This window comes from Falco naumanni, chromosome 6 (genome assembly GCF_017639655.2).
Source record: "Falco naumanni isolate bFalNau1 chromosome 6, bFalNau1.pat, whole genome shotgun sequence".
In the NCBI taxonomy this organism is placed as follows: domain Eukaryota; kingdom Metazoa; phylum Chordata; class Aves; order Falconiformes; family Falconidae; genus Falco; species Falco naumanni.
Window position 1 is genome coordinate 79,294,057 of NC_054059.1, and position 12,509 is coordinate 79,306,565.

Genomic DNA, 12,509 nt, shown 5'->3' on the forward strand with positions numbered 1-12,509 from the left:
TTTGTTAGTTTGTTTTGTGGGTTTTTTGTTGTTGTTTGTTTTGGGGTTTTTTTGTTGTTGTTTGTTTTGGGTATTTTGGTTTTGTCCCTGAGAAGGGTGAGACTGGAGAAATAGGATCTGCTTCACAGCTGATGACTTTTGCATTTTGCAACCACACTGTTGTTCAGTTCAGGGACTGTTGTTCAGTTCAGTTCAAATCAGGGACTACTAGGAAACTTGTAGCAGACTCACAAAACCTTCCCGTGTTGGAGACTGGACCACTTCTCTAGTCAGTAAGTGCCTGTCTGTTCTCTGTGTTAGAAGGTTTCAGTGCAATATCCCACAACCTGCTTGCTGAAGTTTATTACATGCTACCCTAGTTACCAAGGACATGCAAAACACATTATTTTTTCCTTTTTTTATATCTGCTTTCCATATATTTGCAGAAGACCATTATGTGCCCTTTGTTCTTTGCCTTTGCACGTGCCTACTGCAAGGAATATTTTCCTTAAAGAGAGCAGTACTGTCTGAGAAGGAAAGTAAATAAGTTAAACGTGAAGGACTGAGAAGTGTGAAGAGGGAAGACAGTTTTGGATTGTGAAGGAATGTCATAAATACTTGGGAAGGGGAAGGAGTGTCATATTCTCAGAGTATCACATAACATTCCATAAGTTGTCCTAATATGCAAAATACTTCATGATCTTGGCATGGGATTCCTAAAAGACAACCTATTTTTCTCCTTTTGGCAAGAGAAAGCCATTCACAGCAAAGAGAGGGCAATCAGGTCAGCTTATAGCAGAGCCCTGTGCAATTAGTTTACTGAAATTCTACTTCATAGTCTTTCACCATGGCACAGTGTGTAACTGGAACAGCTCAGCAAAGGTGAAAGAGGCACCTAATGGGTTGCACAGCCACTGACATTTCAGCTGGGCAACTTGACTTCACAGGAGGTAGAACCAGAAATATTTTTGAAAAGTTTTAATTGTTGTTGCAACTTAATTAAAAGCCATTAATACCAAACTATGAGGTTTCTGACTCAGTGAGTTGCTCAGACACTCATTTTCATTCTGATGATGACAGAATCTTGAAGTCAAATCCAACAATTACATTCAGCAAAGAACACAGGAGGAAAAATAATGATCGAAGCATCAATTCATTGTTTGTTGAGGTATTGTAGTGGAATGAAGCTGGGTTAATTAGCATTGATAATATACAGCTGTGGGCTGGCTTGGAGGTGGGGGGTTGGCTGATGTAGATAAGGTGCAGCTGTGGCTGGTTCTGTTAAGTGGGTGAGAGCCAATGAAGACAGAGCAGATGAGGGAGAGGTGGAGAGAGGAAGAAGCAAGAACAGAGAGAGTGAGCGGCCTGGATGAGGTGAGGAGAAGGCAGCAGAGGGATTGTATGAAGAATATTGCTGGTATGTGATGGTAAAAGTCCTTGTTGTAGCTTGATAGTTTGAAGAGTGTTGCGATAAGGTATGCTATCTCATGCCTTGCAGCGGAACCTGCTTGTCATGAAGTCAGTCTGATGCATTTTGCAGCTGTTTCTTGGGTAAATGGTATGAGAGAAGTGGGCACTGATTCCTGAAACTTGCTATTGTATGGATCTGAATTCGCAAGGCAGAGAGGAAGAGGGCCCTATTGCAATGGCAGGGGTTTCTGCAACTTGAGGGGTACAGAGGCAGTGATGATTGATGTCTGCTTTGGGGTGGGAGAAAAGGGATGGCCACGCTATGAAAACACAGGACTTACCTTGTCTCCTTATGGTTTCTCATGTATAAGCCACAGAAATGGTCCCTCAACAACTGAAACAGAGGTGACCTTTCTTGGCCAATAGGTAGAAATTAAGGCTGAGGGTAGACTGGATATCATGAAACAACACTGAGATACGACCTTTAGCATCTGGTTCTTGATTCATGTTCTCTGAATTAAAACTTCAAGTATGGACCATACATTACACTGGCCAAATCAAGTTATATTTCTGGTTCATCTCTATAACTTGCAGCAACGCTGAGGCTGAACTGTGTCAGGCCTTAAAGTATAAGTTGAAGGTTTATGTGATGTCTGTCAGGGACACATCCCTTACGACATTTGGCTATTTTGGAAACTGCCTGATCTTGTTGAAACATATCCAGATTGTGATACAGTAAACACCCTCTTTTATTAAAAAATACCTATTAATCCAGACATTCCATGTCTTAAGACACCCTCTCTTAAGGTGATTATTATCTGAGTGTACAAATGTGCATTTAGTTGAACTGCATGCATGTCTTCCTATTTCTATTATATTCTCCGGTCTCTTCAGCCCTCGCCCCGTTTGATCCCATGTGCAAGTGTAACGCTCATACTCCGTTTCATCACCGGCATAATACAAAATATTCAGCAATACCCGATCAAAGAAAGTATTGAAAAATCTGTCACGGTACATCCATTTGGAAAATGCACCAATCATAGTTGTTTTCAGGCAGTCATTTTCTAACCAGTTTTTCACCCGCCTTACTTCGGTTTTATCAGGATCATCTTTCTCCAATTTGTGAGAAAACAGTACGAAACAGTGTCAGCAGACATCCTAGAGTCAAATATTTAACTACTGCTTCCTACCTGTCTTGAAGCCCGCTGAAGAAGGAATTGACACTTTTATTTCATTAACAAAATGACACCTCTGCTCATCTCTCTCTGTGAGCTTTCAGGTAGCCATTGTTCCATTATGCCTGGTTGGCTGGCTGGTCAGTATCCTTTGGCTTCCTATTCCTCCTACTCCCTTTTCTAAAATGTCCACTGTATTAGTTGTTTCCTGTCTTCCAGGACCTCGTCTGACTTCTAGGAGTTCACAGACACCTGATGATAACACCAAGAAATTTTTCCATAAATTGTCAGAGAATCCAATTTAATGTGTTCTCTACAACCTCTTCTATTTTTCGTTCTACTTTGATTTTTATTCCTTTGTTTCCGACATTCATTTTTTAGCCATCTGATTTAATTACACTTAACCTTCTTGCTGGAAATGGAAGCAAAAATGCTATTAAATATTCAAGCCTTGTTAAGGCTTTCAACAAGTAAGGCAGAGAAGCGGTTTATTAAGATATGCATCTTGGTAAAGGATGAAGATAATCCAGTCTAAGAAAATGTTAATGAGTTTGATGTACAGCAGTGTCCAGTTCCTCAGGGGATGATCTGAACCATCAGAGGTTTCCCTTCCCCTGGCCAATAGGACTAGATTCTTGCGAGTGATGTGGGCTGTGAGGGAGGACTGTCCTCGTGCAGAGCAGCTCTTAGAAACCCGAGGTCTTTGGCAAGGGCTAGGATTCACCACAGGCAGAAAAAGCTGGTTAAAGCAGATGGTTTCAGAGAACCACTAGATGCACAGGTGGAAGGGAAGAGAAGGAGGAGAGGTGGGAAGCATGTGTGTAGCAAGGTGGTCTAAGTCTGAAGCAACAGTGTTAAAATTCCTGTGTGTAGGTGCTGTTCAGGTCAGGTCATAATTGCCTGTCGAACTTCCCACTATTCTAGCTCTCTGTACTAATTCTCCCATTTCAAAACTAACAGGCTCATTTGCGACTGGAGCATTTTTTCTGCAGGTGCTAACTCTCTCCTTTCCTCTGTATTCCTCTTCTCCTGTAGAAGTTGTCTGAAATTACACCCCTGGGTTTGACAAAGCTACTTAACACAATCACAAAAAACCATAGAGAGGCTAAGTCTTAAAACACAGGGAGGTTTGCAGGCCGAGGCAACTTTCATGCCCAAGAGTATCTAGAAAGTATTTTCCAAAGGAACAGAATCCAGGGGATGTTCCAAAGGGTGGGAAGCCTGCTGATGTGTGCCAATAATCACAAATGATGAACGAGATCTCCTGAGAAAGCCAGTATAACATCAATAGCACAACCAATACAGGGGAAAAAAAAGCAAAATCGATACAGAATTAATAAAGAATAAATAATAGGGAATATCATTAATTAATACAAGTCACCAAAATTTTACAGACAACATGTCTTATAAAACAAATGCAATTTAAATAGTTGATGATTTTCCAAGGGTGGCTAATTAAGGTAACAACAAAGGTATAATCTATTTAGACTTCTGCATGGCGTTTGACTTTCTTCTGCATAACATTTTGACTAAAAGATTAGCTCCACATAATATCAATAAGGCACATGTTAAGGAGATTAAGAACAGGGTCATTCTCAAGCCTGCAAAAGGGTTTGTCAATGGGAAACGGTGATGGAAAGAGGATGCTCTTAGTAGGGTTCTGCATAGACTGTTGCTAAGTCTGTTGCTATCCCATATTTCTGGAAGGCAGTTTGCAGTCACCATTGGTAATATTTGCAGATAACACAGAGGCTGTCAGCATGCTAAATAATGCAGGGAATGGAGCAGCAGTGCACAGCGGTACACATCGCTCAGTGAGTGGATCCCAGACAAGGTTATGTCGCTGATGACGAGGAGGAGTGGGGAGGAGGATTCTCGGGGTTTAGCGCGTGAATGGCTCAACACGAGCAGAGGTGTGTCAGGAAGGGAACTGCAACCTCTGCAGAGAGCAAGCTAGCAAACAGGGCAGGGAGATGAGTCTTCATTGAAGGACACAATTTTTTGCCTTTCGCTGCCACCCCAACACTTGCATGTGGTTTTCCTAATGTACCTTTTCCTCAGGAGGGATCCTGCCTGCCTGAGTTGACCTCTAAGCAACACGGGGATTTTTGGCTCCTGTCAGAGCAGTCCTACAGTAAGTACCTAAGTTCCCAGGCAAGCAGTGATGACAGATGCCCAGCAGGCCTTGAAAGGAAGATCTGCTTTATCTAATTTAGGTGATTAAATGTAGGCAGGCAAGATCTCTCCTTGGAGGCCTCCAGAGTACCCTGCCTATCTCCACTGACCACCCTGGGAAATGCAGCTTATCTTTTGGAAGGAACTTGACACAGAGTCAGATAAACTGGATCGCATCCCCTGTGAAGCCACTTGGCCTATATAAATCTATAGTCTCTACTGATAGTGGAATGTCTGCTGTTCCCTCACAGATGCTGGCTAAGCAGCCTTTCTTGCTATTAAGTTCATTAAATTAGTGCAACAAAAAACTGATACTACACACAAGAACCATCTTTATATAGTGTGTAATACTGTGTCAAAAGTTAAGAGCGTGCAGAGTTTTCATTAAGGCCAAGACATGTCCTGAATTAAAATCACATTTTGCCAGGAATTTACGGCATGAAAACCGAATTTCCAGCTGGTGTAAATGGGGACAAAATCACTGAGATCCTGATTTTATGGAGAAATAATGGTCCTTCTATTTTCTAAGAGTATGCTTTGCTTTTCTCTTTGCCTGTCTCTCAGTTCCAGTCATTCATAATCCACTCATCTATTTTTCTATTTTATAGCCATCCCACAGGAGTAATGTGAGACATAATCAATCAGTATTTGTAAAGCACTCGGAGGCTATCAGGTGGAAGGAAGTGTATAAATGCAAATTGTTATGATTGCTCTTACATTGCTGCCAAGGGACCTGCAAACAGAATCAGGCCCCCATATATTCAGATATACACAGACTTAGTCACATCTTGTGAAAGCAGCCAGAAGATAAAGGTGAGGTGCTGAGGAAGCGTAGGAAGATAGAAGCTTAATAAAATATAGGAAAAGATCGTTCAGGGTTTGTTTATGGGTTTAAGATTGGATCTTTGCTCTGCCACAGATTTTTGCCTGGTTTTGCTTCTAGCACTGTCTACAATACTTAATTTTGGAGAATAATTAATTTGCATTGTCTATACCAGTCTGCGTTGCTCATAATGTAATGACCTAGTCTTTCTGGGTTCTTCTTACAGTTAGTGTATTCTAATATAGCTTTTTATGGTACAATCCATGTGACCATTATTAGGCATCCACTTAATGATAAGTAGATCTCACATGGTAAGAGAAATCATGCCCAAGCATTTCTCTTTGCTGGTTATACATTGTCTGGGATAGACCCAGACAGCTGCCTCAGACGTAGGCACCTACATTTGATTAGGCAAATCCTATCCTATAATTCCTTCAGTCAGTAGATTGAATGGTGCCAGGGAACATTCCCAAACACTGGAATGCAATCATCTGTGTTCTTCAGTTTTTAGCATGGTGCCTGGAATGATTTGGCCCAAAACAATCAGCACTTTCCCAGCACATTCCTGAGTGGGGGTCGGGACCCAGCACCAGCCAGGGACCATTCCGAGCCGTCGGTCTGGATGCAGCTACCCTGCTCCACAGGCTGAGATACTTTAACGCTATAGACACAGCCAGGCTGGGCCAGGTGGCCCCAGGGCTAGAACATGGGCCCTGGCACTGCTTTGTTTAGTAGGACAGTCACATCCACACCTCAACACCCACCACAACTGTGGCTGGGACCATTCAGTCATTTGCCATAATTATTTTTTTCGGGATCACCTGGTGATCCCGAGTGGACAGGAGACTTACAGCCTTGCTGGGTCTGAGCCATTTGAGTATCATCCCACAGGAACAATGTGGCAGAGACAGGAACGGGACCAGATCCCCTGCAGGTAACATTCAAATGCTTCACCCTCCTGCAGCCACTGTCCCACTGGTTTTCAGTTTATTTTTAGGGGTGTTTTTTTGTTTTGTTGGTGGTGGGGTTTTGGGGGGTTTGGTCGTGGTTTGTGTGTGTGTGTGTTTTTCTTTTAAAATTCATTTTTTTCATTTTTTTAAATACTCTTTAAAAGACAAAAAGAAAGAATCTGGACTGAGACAACTTGCAGAGGCACATAACCATGTAGGTTTTACCTTCGTGAAACAGGTTTTCTGGGTCCCTATTATAAATATCTTAAGGCAATGCAGCTTTTAAGAATAATAAAGTACTTTATCTTGAGACTTTTCCTATGTAATAAATTAATAAGTTTTCATGCTCCTTTTTACCTGTTTTCGAAACCACCATGCCTTTCACATCATGAAACAGCTAACTAAACTGCTAGGTGAGATTTATTGCATACCTCTTGATTTCATGTCAGTCTAAAGAAATAAAATCTGGAAGCTGACTGCACTTTGCTCCTTCTTATCAGTTTCTGTAGCAGCTTCTCTTACTGCATTCAGCCCTGTCCTCAGAGGACTCACAGCAAAGGCCATCTCAGGCCATCTCTGAGAAGGCAGGCTAAGGCTGGCAAAATTATCAGAGGCGGCCTGTGATAAAGGAGAAGCAGGAAGCCTCTTTGGAGGACATCTTATGAAGGTGGTCTCTTCTACAAGACCTATAATAATGCCTTTCTGTTCTGGACCCACCTTTCAAAACAGAAAATAATGCTGCTGTATGGCACCACCCTCTGACTTGGGCTAAATAACACTGCTACCCTCCGTTCCCAATGAGAAGGTGAAATAACACAAGGCAAGTATCCAAGACGTTGTCAGACCAAAGACCATTTCTTTGCTTACTGGGATTCCTGTATTCAGGAGTGTCTTTTCCAGCTTCCTTTAGATCCCTAGCATTAAAAACACATTGTAGTAGCTTCCCCAGTCAGCTTGAAAACCCACAGGACAGATAAGGTCTTGGTATCGAGCCCTTAAGGGAGGACCCGGGTAGCGGGTATAATTCACAGTGCCAGAGATCTCCACCTAGAGATGGGTTGTAGCAGACAACTTTGTTTTCAAAGTACTTTTCCAAATAGACAGGGACATGAAAATAAAGACATATGGTGATGGAAGAAACAAATATTCATTGTTAGCCTTTTATGATAGCAGGAAGCACAGTAACAAGAGCTGAAAAGACGGGGTTTAATTTTTGCAGAAGTAATAAGGAGAAACACATATGGGAGCATATTTGTTTGATTTTTTTTCACTCATCTGAGGTAGCTTCCTCAGTCATTCCCATTTTCACCAGCTGAATCAATATTTTCTCTCTCACAAAAGAAAACAAAACCACAACTTAACCTCCCTACCCACACAAAACATATTACTTAACTGCCTGCTGCTCCCAGTTATCTTTGCAAGCTGTCTTCTTTCAGCAGTTTAATTTTTCAGTCCTCTCAAGAAATATCATACATTAGCATTAAGCATTTTATGGTGCTTTTACTTGTCACGGATCTCACAGCTCCTTGCTAACACTGGAGGCTTTTATCACGTAGCTATATTTGCTTAGAAAATGGCAAGTATATTTTTCCAACAAAAATAAAACCACCTAAACAGGAGCAAAACATGCTTATTTCTTTCTAATAAATTTCCAAGAAGGTTTCCAATTTTTGCTGAGAAACTGGAATTTAGAAAGATTTGCAGAATTAATCACAAAAAAAGGTATTTAAAATGTGTTCCTAAAAGCTTGATTTTTGAACTGACAGTTTTTGCTTTTCAAAACTAAAAAAACTTGTTTGTTGTGCAAGAGACGAAACAATCTGCTAAATATAGAATAAAACAGTGGGTTTATGCCAAATATTTTTCAAAATCTGTTTTTCATATGTGAAAATATCCATTAATTTTATTCAACAAATATTAACCCTTTGAAAACTCTGGCTCGGCAGTCTTTACTTGTGTGAGCAGTATTTTAGCAACTTCACCAACTGCCCTGCAGCTACCTAAGGAAACAACACCTAGTTGGGAGAATAAATCTTATATAATAAAGCCGGACATTTGAAAATATAGCAATACGTAAAGGATCTGATACTTGCTTCCTCCCATGCAAGAGTTCCAAAGGCTCTTTAACATTTAATAAGATACTTTATATACTTTAATAAGATACTAAAATACTCTTTAGTATCTACTCCTTTTGTTATTACCACTGCAACACACTTGGTCTTTTCTAGCAGCCTGACTGCCCATGCTTTTCTTCAGTCTGTCTCAGGTTTTTCTGTTTAAAATCTCCAAAGTCAATGGGTGCAGGTTTCTGCTCCTGCTGCACCTGACACCCTCCCTTGAAGGCACAAGGCGCCTCAGTGTTTCACACCCTCCATTTCTGCAGCTGGCAGGGTTTGCTCATCTGTTTTCAAAACCATCACATAGCACAAGAACAAAACAGCAAATACAGCCACAGTAACCAGAGTCTGGGGTGTTTTTCCCCTGAAGGGTCACCCCAGCTCTTACACCCTTTCTCCGCTGCTCTCATCCCCCAGCACCATGCACAGATCCTGTCTGTCTCCCCCTTTCCACCCCTGCCCTCCGTGCCTGGCTCCTGTGTAGTGCTAGCTCTGCAGTTTGAGGAAGTTCAGAACTTAAATGAGAGCTGCTAAGGGAGTTTCTCTTAAAATCCACATTTCTAAAAAACAAACTATCACACCAGAGTTTTTCTTTCCCAATTTGAAGTACAAAATCTTCTAAGTGTGTGAACGCGAACCGCTAGTCGGTCTGAAGTCTGTTTTATTTACCCTTATATTCACAGCCCCTGTGGCTATTCTGAGTTATTCCTCTGCTTTTTCACTACTTAATGTCTTTTTGTACCATTAATTTTTACTATATCCACCCAGCTATTAAACCGTAACAACTTAAAATCACTGTGTCAATAGGACTGTTTGTAGCTTCACTTGCTTGTGAATAAGCGTATGGCCATCTGTCTCTTGGGCACCCAGCTCTACCTTCAGTACCTAATCAGTGCACCTATGCCAACACCTCAAGCCCATTAATAATTCTTATTTAAGCAATCAACAGGTTTACCTGAGCTGAACACAGTCCCCAGTCCAACCACACCAGGGTAACACAGAGGGACCATTCCCTACCTGCTTTAAGGTATCTCTGCAAGTCAATGTGTATTGCTTTGACTTTCTGCTATGTGATGGTTTTTTTCCAAAACCACATCTACATTTTCCTGTGCTGTAATCCCTTTTTTTTTTTTTGTGCCAGAACATTTTTTCCCAAAGCTGTCTCTCCTTTTGTGAGTAGGCAAGAGGCAAGTCCAATTATTTTCCCCAGATACAGTTGCATTTTTTCCAAGCTGAATATTTTTCAAATATTTCTGAGTGTTTCAAATCTCTCTGTGTTGTGTTATTTCTCTGGGCTCCAGGCTCTGTGAACCATCATTCAGTTCCCCCAGCTAGCATCCCTGACATGTTGGTTATTCCCCTTTAAAGAGGATTCATTGGATGACACCAGGGAGGATATATATAACAGCATATCCCAACACTGTTCTCAGAAAAGGTGCTGATGCCCTGCTTGTTTCTGAGATGTACTTCAAACTGACTCTTTACATCCTCCATGGATTTTGCCATTTGAGATGACCAACCTAATGCATTGATCACTTCATCATCCACATTACCTGCAGGGGCACTAATGCTGAATTGCACTTTGTTACTGGGTACTCCAAGGGACAGGCAAGACCAACCGCCAGTGCCCTTTGGCAATATTGCTTTATTTTCCTGCTCAGGAAGGAGGCAGCGTGTGCTCAGTCACACCTGTCATTGTACATATTTATTCGCCCTCTCTTTGCATGGTCTGTGCTTCAGGAATGCTGTGACTGAATGCTCCACTGCAGCATCCTGGGCAGACAGAAGTTTTCCAAGCCTGGGAAAAGCTGCAGAAAAAACTGATCCTTTGCCATATATTATTCAGGCACTAGAGAAACCTGTTCCTTCTAGGGACGTACAGACTTCTTGTTCTGTGTCCTGAACAATTCCTGTGGTCAACGCGAAGATCTGGCCGGCTTCCTGGGAAATGATCAGCTCTGTTGAAGGCTTACTGGGCAAGGCCACAGCAACCAAGAGAAGTGATTGCAGCTGCCAGGCCAGGTACCAACACCATATAAGCCAGAGAAACAGTAAGTACCAAGGACACAAAGGCTCCAGGCAGAGCTTCTGCAGCCTGTGTTGAAGCCCACAGTGCCAAGGTATCCCTGCCAGCAGCACCCATAGCTTAGGTATGGTGACACACTCTGTCAAAGGCTATTACAAGCCTGCATGTGTAGAAATGAGGAATCAGGTTCCGACTTCCCACTCAAGGTCTCATGTGTGTAAGTACAAAGGCTCAATAAAGCCTGTGCATTTAGACTTTATTCACTGGGAGTACTCAACCATTGGCATAAGTGCACCATAAAATAGACAAAGAGCTGTAATTTGTACCAATGGAGCTTAGCATTTCTGGGGGTTGTTGAGGCACATTTCCACCATGGGCAATGCTTTAAAGATGAGCAAATAGGAGGCTGATGGGACCTTTTCTACTGAATTTCCCACCTTCGACCTCTCTTTCTTGTTGCCTGTAAAAGCTCCAGCTCATTTGCAAGCACCTCCAGATCAGCAGTATCTAGGCCACTAAATAGAAGCAGCCTGAGTTTGAAAGGTGTGCTGTGCTTGCAGCAGCCATTCAAATACCTAAAACTTAAACTAGTTTTACCAGGGTGGTTGTGAACCTTAGCCACTGATTTCAGTCAGGTTAGGTTTCCAACGCAATGCTCCCAGCCTCCCTGTTGCATCCCTTAGAAGAATTTCACATTTCCCCACTTCAGCAGGACCTCAGCTTCCCAGTCAGAATTGCTGTCCCTGCGACCTAACACAAGCCCTCCAAAGCCCTCAGAGAACGGGGCTGCTTCCCTGCATGTCCCCTTCAAACACGCAGGGATGTCGGAACAAAAGGGATTGCTGAATATGCTGGTTTTCTCCAAAACACTACTAATTAGTTCAAGCTGAGCATAGTCAGCTCTTTGCCTAGTCCTGGATCGGACAGTGTGCTAACGGACAGCCTTGAGCTCCCCAGTTTCCACTCTCCTTCCTCCCGTTTTGTGAGAGTTTATTATGGAAGAACCTTGCTCTCAGGCTTTGCACAATGTCCTTGGTCCTGTCCCAAATAAATCAATTTCTGCTTGACAAAACTAGCTAAAATACAGTAGGAGTTTGGTGGAGGGGGGACACACAGAGCAGAGATCTACATTTTTGGGGGTTTGTTTTGTGAGTTAGACTGAAGAGTTAAGTCCAAAGCTCCTGCAAAGCAAGCCTGCCTTTTCTCCTGCCTTGCCGACAAGGGGCTGTCAGGTCTGCTAGGGCTGGACGTGCTGTCCCAAGCAGTCCTGGCCGAAGCTCCTGGAGGAGCGGAGCTTGCTGCCCGGAGAGCTGGCGGGCAGCTCTCCTGCTGCAAATGCATGCATTTCTCTGCTGCTCTCCTTTGGTCCGGGGAGCTGCAGATTTTTTCTCCTCTTATGTAATGGTCTGCTGGTGTCTTTGCTTGGAAAAGCTGTTTTTCAGCTGGAGGTGTCAGGAGCCCCTGGAGTCCCCCTTCTCTTGGGTCACTGCTCAGGGAGGTGCTGGCGGCGGGGGGGGGGAGAGGTGCCGGGCTGCCGGGCGGCAGGGGGGAGCAGTTCTGTCCCCCTTCCCTCCCCTTACCCCCAGCCTTTCCCGGAGTCACTGTCCCCCTCGTAGGAGCACGGGGCAGCTCCGCCTGGGCGACCGCGGGCTGCAGATGGAGGAAAGGGGAGAGGTGGCCATCTGGGCTGGCAGCGGTGCGGGTCCCCGGCCCCGCCATCAGCCACGGCGCGGCCGGGGCAGGGCTGGGTGCGGCGGGGGGATGCAGCAGCCGCGGGACCGGGGCACCCAGAGCGGAGCGCGGCTGCTGCTGCTGCTGCTGCTGCTGTGGGAAAGCGCTTCGCAAAGTCTCCGA